At 29.7% G+C, this 13,417-nt stretch overlaps 1 pseudogene; it reads left to right on the top strand.

Annotated features, from left to right (window-relative positions):
- Positions 1 to 3,235: 3,235 nt before the first annotated feature.
- On the top strand, positions 3,236 to 4,107 carry LOC147387987 (transcription termination factor MTEF1, chloroplastic pseudogene; annotated as a pseudogene).
- Positions 4,108 to 13,417: the final 9,310 nt, after the last annotated feature.

Raw genomic sequence — 13,417 nt, 5'->3', positions numbered from 1 at the left:
CTGTTATGGACTAGGGTCTTGGCTTTTTCTTTTAAGATGTATAGTCTTGTGGCAAGGTCACCCAAATATCCTATCTTCAACGAGGGCCTGACTAGAGGTCCTGAAATAGATATCCCCATGATGCCACAATATTCTTCACGAATAGGACACAAGTGCATATGCCTAATATGAAAAATACGGAGATAAAGATTCCAACACTTAGCTATAGCACGCAAAAGGTTCCAATCTGTCTCAAACTCGTAGAAGTAAAGGGCAAATCTCAACATGAATTTCTCAAAGATGATTTTTTTATGGTGTACATCCCTATACTAGTTATTTTGACCAACTAGTCGATTGGGTTGTTGCCTGTGGCTAGCATCCTGAGTTGACACAAAAGGGAATTTCAGTATTTTTTCAAAGTCCATGCAAAACATAGATTTTTAGGGAACTTTGTGTGTAAATGCGATCTTTGTATAATGTAGAGCTAGTTGGAATTCACATGCATTACATACAAGGGTTCTCTTGGGCTAGTTAGTGATCACTTTTAGTTTGTAGTAATCAAACAAACAATCTCACTATTAGTTGAACTTAGTATTGGGTTCTTAGTCAACTACCAGTTTAAGCCGGATAAATGCTCACCCAAATAGTAGGATGCTAGACTGACCACAAAATCAGATTATAACAATGGGTTTTCACGTCGGATTTGAAATCTGGAATATCGAATTGTCATAACCGAGACGGTTATATCGATGTGTTCCTCTACTCTTTTATCAAATACACCGCAATATTTGTATTATGCATTTTTTCTTTCTTTTATGATGTTAATAGATGATTTACAATTTAAAGGTGGTATGAATAATTATAAATGACAGAAATGATTGATTGAAGTTTATATTAACTGTTTATTGATTATGCTTAGATATTTATCATATGTTACATTATGAAAATGTGCATTATTTAACTGTTCAGTTGATTACTCGTACATGTATGACTTGTTGTTAGAACGACGTTCATCTTGTTAAGTAACATTCATCCGTTACTCACCCTATCTTACATTTCAGATTTATTACTTGTTAAGGATCCCACATATGAAGAGTTACTCGCAAATGTCCCTTGAAGAGTCCACTGAGGATTTACAACCTCCGTCAGCTTGAAGATTACCTTAGTAGTTTAGTGGTTGTGTTTTAATTCATATTGTGGGACTTGATGTATTTTTAGAAGTTGCATTTAGGAGATTGTTATCGTATGGTCTATTTATGGATTATGGAATTGATGTTATTAATTGATAATGATTAGTTTTCAATTTACTCTAATTTCTTTAGTTTATCAGATATTCATTTCCATTGTGTATATTTTCATTTCATAGGTATTATTGTATGTGATTGTTCAATCAGGTTATGTGTGTATTTATCTCATACTTCAAGATTTTGACTGATGAATCCTCAGGATTCATGTTGGAATTTTGGGGCGTGTAAGCTAAAATCATATCTGAATCATAATGCTTTCATTTGATTCTGATTCGACTCGATCGAATTGCTTGATTCAAGTTGGGTCAGATAATTCCAAGTCATTCACTACTTTTTCTATTATACTTCTTTGTCAATTGCTATATTATTCAATTTTAGCAATATATTCTTTTTTATTTCTATAAGAATTCACCTTATGTTAAAGTAATAGAAATGAATGTATTGAAAGCCTAGAAATATAATTTTCAAAGCATTATATCATTCAGATATAGGGATGGATCCATTTCCAACTCAGATTAAGGGACATCGAACCATCTTCGACCCATTTTTTATTCGGACCAATCCCACTAAATTTGTATCACTCATATTTCAGATAAAATCTAACCCATCTTATGTTCTACTTCTCAAAAGAATTGAAATAATGAAATGAAAATATTTCATTTCTATTTGTACATATTTTGTATTAAAATATCTACTTGGGCCTACGAACTTCAAAGGTTAGCATTGGTTAGAAGCCCTCTAATTTAATTGTTCTAAAATTCAATCCCTAAATAATAATAATAATGGTTAGCTCAATGGCAATTTCAAATCCAGTAAGCAGTGAGAGTACGTAGGTTGTGTATTCGATACCCAATATGAGCAGTGGCTCCTCGTGGCCACTCGCGAGGGCGTACCCTCACTTGGTGTGTGTGATGTGCGGGCCTTGCATGTGCTCGGGCAAGGGACTCATATGCCTTGGCCCAGGCCCTGGCTCACTTGATCCCACTAGTCGGATGTAAGTTCAGATACCCGCATTAACAAAATAATAATAATAATAATAATAATAATAATAATAATAATAATAATAATAATAATAATAATAATAATAATAATAATAGTGATACGTAGCTAATGGTGCAGTCGAATTTCCCAAAATATTTATAAAAAAAAATCATTAGCCATCTTGGCTAGTAAATCAAGACTTCCATATTTTTTTTATTTGGATTTAAAGGCATATTTGTAGTCTAAAATATGTTTTTCAGATATTTCAAATTCAGTGTTTAAGTTAGATTTAAAAAATAATGTTCGTTTATAAATTTCACTATTTGTATTAAATGAATATATATCATCTTTCATCGATTTGTAATACATTGTCCAGATCATTAAATCATTTATATATAATTTTTGGATCTCATATTTCTTTCACAAAAATCAAGGTTTTACAAAAGAGTATCTACCATTGGTAATCCTTCATAGATTGTTCATTTGTGTCTCATTCTCCTTAAAATATAAAAATTGACAATTGTAGACACCCCATTTCATACGAGTAAGAAAAAGTGGAAAAGTTACATTAAAAAATCGGCAAAATTTCGGGGAATATGCAAATGGTATTTATAGGTTTTATGTTGAATCCATCATCTTCCACCTCCCTAAATGTCCTATTTATTCTTGATGTTTGAATGTAGAAAAAAAAAAATATTTGAGGGTAGAGGGTAAAAAATGTCATCATAAGCCATGATATATCCCAATTAAGGAGTTGATCGAAAAAATTTATGAATTTTTGTAAAAATTTGGAAATCATGTGATTATGGTTTGACTTCATATGCATCACAACTATACTCCATCATAAGTTGCACAACTATAGGATTATTTTTCGAAAAGAAAATCCCTCACCCACATAAACAAATCCATGAAATCCTCTAATAACTAATCAACTTGAGATGTGTCTCCACGTGTTACCTTTAGAAAGAGATAATAAAAAGGATATGACACACTTCAATGTTCAAACCCTTCAAACCTTGAGATCTCTTTCTCGTCAAGATCAACACCATGCCAGTAGCAGCATCATTTCAATCACTCTGCTTCTCTCACAATAGCTCCTTACCAATCCAAAATAACTAAACAAACCAACACCTCTCAATAAAACTCAAAACTCTCCTTCAAAAGCTCCCAATCTCATCAGACCAATTCAAAGAGAAGATCTTATGTCTTGAGATAATGGTGGTTGACTCAGGGAAGGCACTCTCTCTTAACCCATCTCTCCACACAGTAACCCTTGACTCCATTCGCTCTATCATCTCTTTTCTCCAATCCAAAGGCATCCATCAAAAGGACATGGGCAAAATCTTTGGAATGTGCCCTAAGATCCTCTCCTCTAGCATTAAAAATGATCTCATACCTATCTTTCATTTCCTTTCACAAGACCTTAAAGTCCCAACTCAAAATTTTAGGAAAGCTATCAACAAGTGCCCAAGATTATTGGTCTCTAGTGTTAGAGACCAGCTTAAACTAGCTTTATTTTACCTTCAGAGACTTGGGTTCAAGGACTTGGAAGCTCTTGCTTACCAAGATTTAGTTTTGTTGGTCTTAAATGTCGAGAAAACTCTTATTCCTAAGCTGGAATACTTGGCGAGCTTAGGGTTTTCACATGAAGATTCTGTGGGGATGGTTGTGAATTGAGAATAATTTTAAGCCCAAGTTTGGTTACTTTGTGGGAGAGATGGATGGGAAGTTGGAGGAATTAAAGGAGTTCCCTCAGTATTTTGCATATAGTTTGGAGAAAAGAATAAAGCCAAGGCACAAGGAGGTTGTGGTGAGTGGAGTGAAGGTCCATTTGTCATTGATGCTTAAAAGTACAAATGAGGAGTTTAGGGAGTTGATGAAGAGGAATGGAACTGGTTGAGAAGAAGAGATTGTTCAAAAGTCTTCAAACGTCGGGTCTCTCACTTATATATTATTATTACATGTTGGTTTCTCCTCAAATATTTTTTCCCTCCTCCTCCCCCCCCCCCCCCTTTTTGTTTTTTTAATATTGTAAATGTAAATGGGATGTTATAGGTTTTGAGAAACCAAAGCTTGTTAGGTTGAACATTCTGAATGGTTTTTTGGGGGGATATTTTAGTAACCCCCTTCCCCCTCGTGAAATTAGGGTTACTCCCCCGCAAAATATAAGATGTGGTCTACTCCCTAGACTTTTGTTGACCCATTTAAATCGTTATCAACATTTGTTCTTTTGATGGTCTACGGTCTAAATACCTAGATTACCCTTGTAACATTTAAATTATCAAAATGCTACTGTTTTTGTTGGAAAAAAAATGTCAATTCAAATCAAATCTCAACCATTGGTTTGAAATATTCCACACTATTGGATTAAGAGAAAACCCAACTTCAACTTCATTTTCTTTAGAGTTTGTCGAGATATTTGAAGAAATAAATGTAAGTTTTATAGGATTTTTACGATCATCTTCTTTTTTACAATTTTTTTATAGTGTTATCCCATATGAACAACCAAAGAACATAATCACGTGAAATTTCTTTTATTTTCAAGTATTATTAAGATTTAAAACAAATATTGGAGGCACAAGGATTGGTTTTTAATTTTTTCGGTATCGTTTGGTAGTTTTATATTGAGTATGGAAAAATAAGTTCGATATGTACATACTGAATGCCTTGGTAAAATTCAATTAATACTAGATAATCAATTTGTAGGCATATAACAAACTTTGTTTCTCATACTCGGTGGTTCATACCGAGTGTACCATAAAAAGTTTAGTGCAGGGGTACCGAGCAGAACTATAGTCTTGTCAGTGTTCATTCGGTTTCACAATACCAAATGTTGTGAAAAATGTTCGGTATGTATATACAAAAATTGTTAGGAAAATCTCAGTATGTACATATCGAACATAACTAGATTTTTTTATAATTATTTTAATTCTTTAAGTTCTTTTTAATTCGTTAAGTTGTTTTAGTTTTATTAATTGTTTACTAATTGTTTAACTTCATCAACAACTTCAATGTAATTACCTAATTTAATCGATTTTACTAGATATTTTGAATCGGATCGCATTTTTCATAGTTGAGATGACCTATGTAAATGGGTTAGAGAAATTGGTAGGATTGTTGGAACTAACCTAATAGTCTCAAGATTTGATCATCAAAAGGCTAAGAACCCCAAAATTTTCTTCGGTTGGGAGAAGAGTGACATTTATAGAGGGTCAAAAAAGGATGGTGATGAAAAATATTAGGCAATCGTATACTGAGAGATGCAAATGTCTGGGAAGCTATTACCGAGCGAGAAATAACCATTGTTTAAAATGACAATGTCAAGTGTTAAGCCAAAATAGTTTCTCAAAGAAATCAAAGAAATAGATCGATTCAATGTAACAAAAATAAGATCTATTTACAATGAGTGGTCCAAATTAAAGAAAAATGATTCATCTAAGGAAATCTTAATTTCACCTAAGGAAATCTTAGTTCAAAGTTAAACCCCACCAACAAGAAAGAACATTTACAACACACAGTAAAAAATGGGAAAAGTTGATATGTCGGGTACTAACACATTAACGATAGATCTACCTAAGGTTTCTTCAGTTCAAAGTGAAGCATTAGATCTACCTAAAGTTTCCTTCCTTCAAAGTGAAGCATCACCTTCTTTTTCTAAGCGTAGCATGAATAAGGTACCAGTCAATAAGCATCTACGTCATTGTACAAGGTCATTTGATTGCAAAAGATATATCCAGTATTTTCCAATTGAGGCATCCAAATATATTATAGATGTGAATGATGTAATTGGGGATGTAAATTGTGGTTTTACAGCGGTTGCTAGACTTTTGGGTATAATTGACGATAATTCTTGGAGTCAAGTTAGACATGATTTGAAGGATGATTTGATCTTATTTCGGGCTCATTAAGTTAACATATTCGGGAGTGAGGCACAAGTCACCAAATTGGAGAAAATACTACATTTTTTTTTGATAATTTTTGTATCGATCACTATTGGATGACTATGCTTGATATAGGCAATCTCATTGTTTCGTGCAACAACATTGTTATACGTAACGTATCAAGACAATAATGCTTGACATTTTTGCCATTATGAACAACAAAACTAACGACTAACGACTAAGGTGCAAAAAATCATTGCAATCAATTTCATAGATAGTCATTTTATTCAACATTTTATGCAAGAAGGGTGTCTGATACCTCCTATCACTGAAGTTTGGAGAATTTATAAATATCCATTGGCTTCAAATTAAGCGATTATATTCTTAGATAGGATTGAACAACTTAGAAAAATGATGGATTAGATGTTGCGTTATGTGAAGGTCAAATAGTCCTCGACAACGACAATGACTGAGTATCATATTTATATTTATTTTTAAGGCTTGGGAACTAATTTGATATGAATGTTGTCGTTACTTTTAAATATTGACTAAATGCGAAGTGAAACATAATTTTTATGGGGATTTTTTAAAAGAAGTTTGATTTATGTTTGATATCACAATATAAAATTTAACGCATACCTACTTCCGATCATTTTCTCCGACCATCTCCGACCTACTTCCGATCATCTTCTCCGATTATCTCCGACCTACTTCCGATCATCCTCTTCAAACCCATAATTCAATTATCTTCAAACTCTATATATTACAAACGTTGTAAACCTGATCTTGTAAACTGGTATCAGAGCCAAGTTCTCAAAAGTCTCCAGAATATATTATACAAAGCTTGATACAAAAAAAGGTATATTTTCTGTTATTATTATTTCTGTTTAAAAGTATCTGTCTAAAAGTATACTCGTTGTAAAGTCAAAGGTAGATAACACATGGCTCCATCACCGTTGGACCGAAGCTGGCTTTCACAGATTATCTATATGATAATCTGTTGAAGCCTCCTGGTTTATCCCCTTGATTCTACATACCAATAATTCTCTATAAATTTCTATTGTCTTCTGTATTTTCTTTTATAGTTTTATTTTCAGTTGCATTAAAATCAAAAGGAGATTTTAAAATTTTAGATCTAGGTTCGAGGCTTCCTAGTCGGGTAGTAAATCTTGCAGTTGGTATTTCGTAATACGAGTAATAAATCCTTGACCAGCCACTAGAAATAAAATATTTTAAAATCTTTATTTGGTTCAAATGGAAATGATTTTACAAATGGAAATGATTTTAAAACATTTTAAAAGAAAAATACAACTAGACAATACCTCTTCTCAAACAGAACCAATAAGATCAATCTCTATTAAACAAAATGATGAAATATCATATGAAAGCATAGAACAATTTATAAAAAATTGGACTATTCCGAAAGTACCAACAAAAGAAATTTATAAGGATAAATTAAAATTAAAAAAATGATTATATTATAAATACAATAGAGCTATCTATGCCTATTTCTACAAAATTAGAAAATATATCTTTACTTCCTCAAGATTTAATAGAAAAACTTCAAAATAAAAAGTATAATTATATTTATTTTGACTTAATACAGGTAGCAATCGTCCCTTTAACTAGAATAGGCCTAAACATATCCACTCTGGCTCATGTCAGAGATAGAAGACATCTCAAATTTTCTGATCATTTAATAGTCATGATACGGGCACCATTAAATGATATTCATGTGTTCTTTAACTATTTTTCAAACTTTTCTGTTTCTTTGAATGACCCAACTATATCAAAATCTTTAACACTAGGAATACAAACAAAAGGGTTTAATATAACAAACTCAGAAAATATTACAATAATTTATAGAATTTTTTATAAATCTATGATGTCCTTAATACCAAATGTTGCCTATCAAAGTCAAACCAAAGGTTTAACTACTCTATTTCTAACAAATTTTAGAAACACGATTATAACACAAAAATAAATTCAATGCGATACCATTGATTTAAATAGCTCTTGAAAAATAGAAAAAGCCCAAGAACCAGTACTAAAGGAAGAAGATCAAATAGAAAGCATAATAGAACACTCTGACAACACTGTCGAAATTAATTTTGACACTGTTAGTCAAAAGAATTACCTGATCTCTAGATTGTCTACGAGTTCATCAAGGAAGTCATTTGATCAAATGACAAACAAAACTTATAATACTGTGCCAACTCACATATCTTATCCAATCTATACAAAACAAAAGGAACCCAAAATAGAATACAATCTTACTGAATCTGACTTTGGTAGTCCACCTAGAGAAGTCAATACAATAAGTTTAGAAAATAATTTCACTATAAACAAAGAACTGTTCAAAGAAAAAATTTGAAAAAATCCCTTAAGTAAATGATTTTTTAAAATTTTTTCTAATACAGAACAAAAAATAATCAAAGAAAAATAGTTTGTAGAAATGAATAAAAAACAAGCCCATATTCCTTTATTCATATGGTTAGAAACATAGACAAATTCAAACAAAAAACTTTCAGTAAACATGTTAAAACAAAAAATACAAATATGGGAAACAAAAAAAAATGAGAAAATTGAATCAACATTTCCCCTTTTTAGAGTAATAAAAATCATGGAATCTATTGCAACTCCCCTTAAATCAGAAATACAATTTCAAATGGAAATTCCATGTACACAAAAAAATCTTTCTCATGTAATAGAACAAAATAATTATACAAACACCTATCTTTACCAATTAGGACAACAAATAGGATCAATATCAGATAAGTCAAAAATATATACAAAAAGACCAACATTAATAAGCTCATTATCATCATCACCGTTTTCAATGACTACAAAAGTAAAAAACCATTTTCATCTACTACACGGATTACCCCCTATAAAGACAACATCTTCATTCTTAGAAAAAATAAAAAAAAAACTATAAGGAAATCTGAAAATAAATGTCTTAACAAAAAATCCAAATATGGAAGACATAGAAGAAAAATCTAAAAAAGAAGAATTTTCTGAGATATTTTCAAATGATTCAATAGAAAAAATAAAATCCTAATTTTTAAATCAAGAAAATCTTCAAATAAATAAAATCAAAAGATCTAAATATTCAAAAACAAATTATTCTATACCAAATTATTATAATAAAATAAAAAATTATTATAGAAGACCAACGCTGGTAGATATCCAATTTGAAGAAAAGATAAATCCAACTGAACATTATAATGGAAACGAAATATATAAATGGAATATTGATAGACAAACAGACTATCAAATTATGAATACTCTATCTCAAATGATTATATTTGGAAATGCTTGCACTCGAAATAATTTATCAATAAAACACATGACCAAAGCGGTGGTTGGTGGTTTCACAGGTCAACTATATGGTTGGTGGCATAATATGTTAAGCGATACTAACCGAAATGATATATTTACATATGTCAAACTAAACGAACATGACGAATCAGAATTAGATAAAGATGAAAAATAACAACCAGATAGTTTTATAACCTTGATATCAACAATTTTCCTCCATTTTAATGGAAAGTTAGATGAATTAGGGCAAAAAGATAGAGAAATAATAATGAATTTGAAATGTCCAACACTAATTGATTTTAGATGGTATAAAGATGTATATTTGTCAAAACTATATTCATTAACCAGCGGATGCAATTATGTATTTTGAAAAAAAAAATTTACATCCAGATTACCAAAACTATTTGCAGATAAAGTAAGAAAAAGCCTCAAAGGTAATGAAGATAATATAAATTATTATCGATATTCATTTGGAATGCTTATACAAAAGGTCAATATGGTAGGATTAAAACTTTGTTCAGAATTAAAACTCAAAAAATAATTAGAAAAACAAAAATCCCGAAAAGAATTAGGAGATTTCTATTATCAATTTCGAAAAGAAATGTCTAGAGCACATTCACAAAAAATCAATAGAAGACCTAAAATACTTAATAAGTTTAAAAGAACTTCAACAAATGATCCTCCAAGATTTCAAAGAAAATTTTCAAAAAGAAAAAGAGATTTAAATACCAAAGTTAAAACAGAGAAAAAATCTAAACTAATAATCTGTTACAAATGTAGAAAACATGGACATACTGTAAACATATGTCATCTAAAAAACTTTAAGAAAAAGGTAAATGAATTACAAATATCTTCTTCTGATGAAGCCTGTACTTCTTCAGAAAATGTTGTGAATGCCCATATCATTTAGACTTAGTTTCTTCCACCTCATATTCTATTTATGTGCTTCAATTAAATGTGTTATTAGAAAATGAAAAATTAATGTTAAAAATACTTGATGAAATACCAGACAAAAGATCAACGAAATCAACTTCTAATTCAAATTATGAAAAATATAAAGAATCAAGACCAAAAAAATAAATCTGAAAAAGAAAAAATGCAAAATTTTTTAGCATCAACCCAATTATATTATTTAAAAGATGTTTATTCAAGAGTAAACAAAATTTCTTCAAAAGAATTTACCTCTTTGATAACTCTTTCTAGTTTACAACAACAAATTAATAAACTAAAAAGAGAAATTAAAGACTTGAAAGAACAAGTATCTGAGTTACAACTGTATTCAAATATTCAACTATTTTTTATACAGAAGAACAAACTAATCAATTTCTCAATACAATTACTCATTATAAGTTTCAAAAATGATATACAATAATAACAATAAAAAATAAAAAATTCTCTAAAAAATTCATAACCTTAATAGATTCAGGCGCAAATTTAAATTGTATACAAGAATGATTAATTTCTATATCATATTGCAAACCAACACAAACTTCTCTAACAACAGCAAATGAAAAAAATATATTCATTAAATACAAATTACCAGATGTTTTTGTCTATAAACAAAAGGTCTGCATTCATATACCCTTCCTTATTGTACCGAATTTACAACAAGAAGCGATTTTAGGAAATCATTTTCTTAATCAAATACAATTATTCATAATGACATCAGAAGGAATCCTCTGTAAAATAGGAGATACTGAAGTACTCTTTAATTTTATATCACATCCCACGTTTGGACAAGTTGATTTATTAATAAACTTAATTAAATCAAAAGAAAAACAACTTGATTTTGTAAATCAAGAAAAAGACTTTCAAAAGATAAAACAAAATATTAGTAATCCAAGATTAGAAGAAAAAGTAAGAACTTTTGAAAAAATATTAATAAAAAATTGTTGTTCTGATGTTCCTAATGCTTTTTGACATAGGAAATCCTATCAACTTGCCCTTCCTTACATTCTAAACTTTAATGAAAAAGATATCTCTACGAAAGCAAGATCCATTCAAATGAATTCTAGATATTTAAAATTATGTCAAAAAGAAAGTCAAGAATTTCTTGACAAAAAATTAAAAAGAAAATCAAAATCACCATGGAGTTGTACTATTTTCTATGTAAAAAATACAACAGAATTAGAGAAAGGAGCTCCTAGACTTGTAATAAACTATAAACCTCTTAATAAAGTTTTACAATCGATAAGATACCCTGTTCCAAACAAACAAGACCTTATTAATTGACTTACAAATGCAAATATTTTTTCAAAATTTGACTTAAAATCAGGATTCTAGCAAATTCAAATTCAAGAAGTCGACAAATATAAAACTGCTTTTACAATCCCATTTCGACATTACGAGTGGAACGTAATGCCTTTTGGATTAAAAAATGCTCAAAGTGAATTTCAAAATATGATGAACAATATATTTTCAAATTATTCAAAATTCATCTTAGTTTATATAGACGACATATTAATATTCTCACTAAACATAAATTCTCATTGGAATATTTATATATATTTAAAAAAGTAATATTACAATATGGACTAGTTTTGTTTCAAAGAAAAATCAAATTGTTTCAAACAAAAATCCAATTTTTAAGATTTTCTTTAGAAAATAAAACCTATACACTAGTAAATTGTGTCATACAATTTGCTGACAAATTTCCTGACGAAATTACTGATAGAAAATAATTACAAAGATTTTTATGATGCCTTAATTATGTTATCAATTTTATAAAAAATCTTAAAGAAGAACGAAAAATTCTTTTTGATTTCCTTAAAAAATCAAAGAAAAATGAACCAAAAAAGACATGGACTCAAAATCATACTCAAGCCTTTCAAAAAATTAAACAAACTGTCAAAGTCTTACTTTGCTTGCATATTCCAAATCTAAAACTTCTAAAAATAATTCAAACAGACGCCTCAGAAATAGGATATAGAGGAATATTACTACAAAAATCAACAAACGAAGAACAAATAGTAAGATACACAACAGGAATTTGGAATCTCTGTCAATAAAATTACTCAACAATAAAAAAAGAAAATTTTAGTTATTGTTTTAACAATTTTAAAATTCCAAAGTGATATTTTAAACCAAAAGTTTTTATTAAAAATTGATTGCAAATCTGCAAAAAATGTTTTAGAACAAGATGTAAAAAACCTTACATCAAAATAAAATTTTGCTAGATGGCAAGTTTTACTTTCTATTTTTGAATTTGATATTGAATTCATTTATGGTTCTCAAAACAGTCTCCCTGATTTTTTAACCAGAGAATTTTTTCAAAAGTCACAATGAGCTCTTTCAAAAGTCAGCAAAAACCAAAAGGAAATGAGAAAATTCCCGTTGAAATCCAAATTTCTCCTTCTCGATTTTCTCCAATCTCTCCAAAATTTGAATAACTTCATAAAATAAGCCAAACCCTATTTTTATTATCACAAAAGTAATTTGAATCTTTAACAATTTTTCAAATTCAAAAGCAACTATTTCCTGGAAAAAATCTTTTCAATCCCAAACAACCTAATCTATCCTCAAAATATTATGAAGCAATTTTGTCCTAATCTCAAAGTGCAGTTATTTCTCATAACCTTAATCAATATGGAGAAATAGCCTATTCCAAACTCAAAATTCAACGAATTATACCCTATCAAGATTGAGGATATTCTTTCTGGAGCACAAAATACGTCATTTCTCCAACTAATCAACAAATTTCCTACACATATTGAGACTATCAAAATGCTTGAGAATATGTCATTCTCATCCAAAACACAAAAGGATCCCACTCATGGTTCATTCAATTATGTCAAAAGTATAATAATCAATTTTCCTATTGGTTTTTCAATCAATGATGGCAAAATTATGGTGCTATCCCTGAAATTCTCCCTTTTGAACAAGTTTATCTTTTTGAGGCATTTGTTAACAATAACAAATTCAAAATTGAAGATTTCAATTATCAAAATATGTTATTCTTTGCTCATGCAAGTTTTTCCTAGATTCTTAAGTGGAATCACTCAAAAGAAT

The sequence above is a fragment of the Akebia trifoliata genome, chromosome 13 (genome assembly GCF_017979445.1).
Source record: "Akebia trifoliata isolate Shusen 1 chromosome 13, ASM1797944v1, whole genome shotgun sequence".
NCBI classification, from domain to species: domain Eukaryota; kingdom Viridiplantae; phylum Streptophyta; class Magnoliopsida; order Ranunculales; family Lardizabalaceae; genus Akebia; species Akebia trifoliata.
This window is presented reverse-complemented; position numbering and strand designations above follow the sequence as displayed.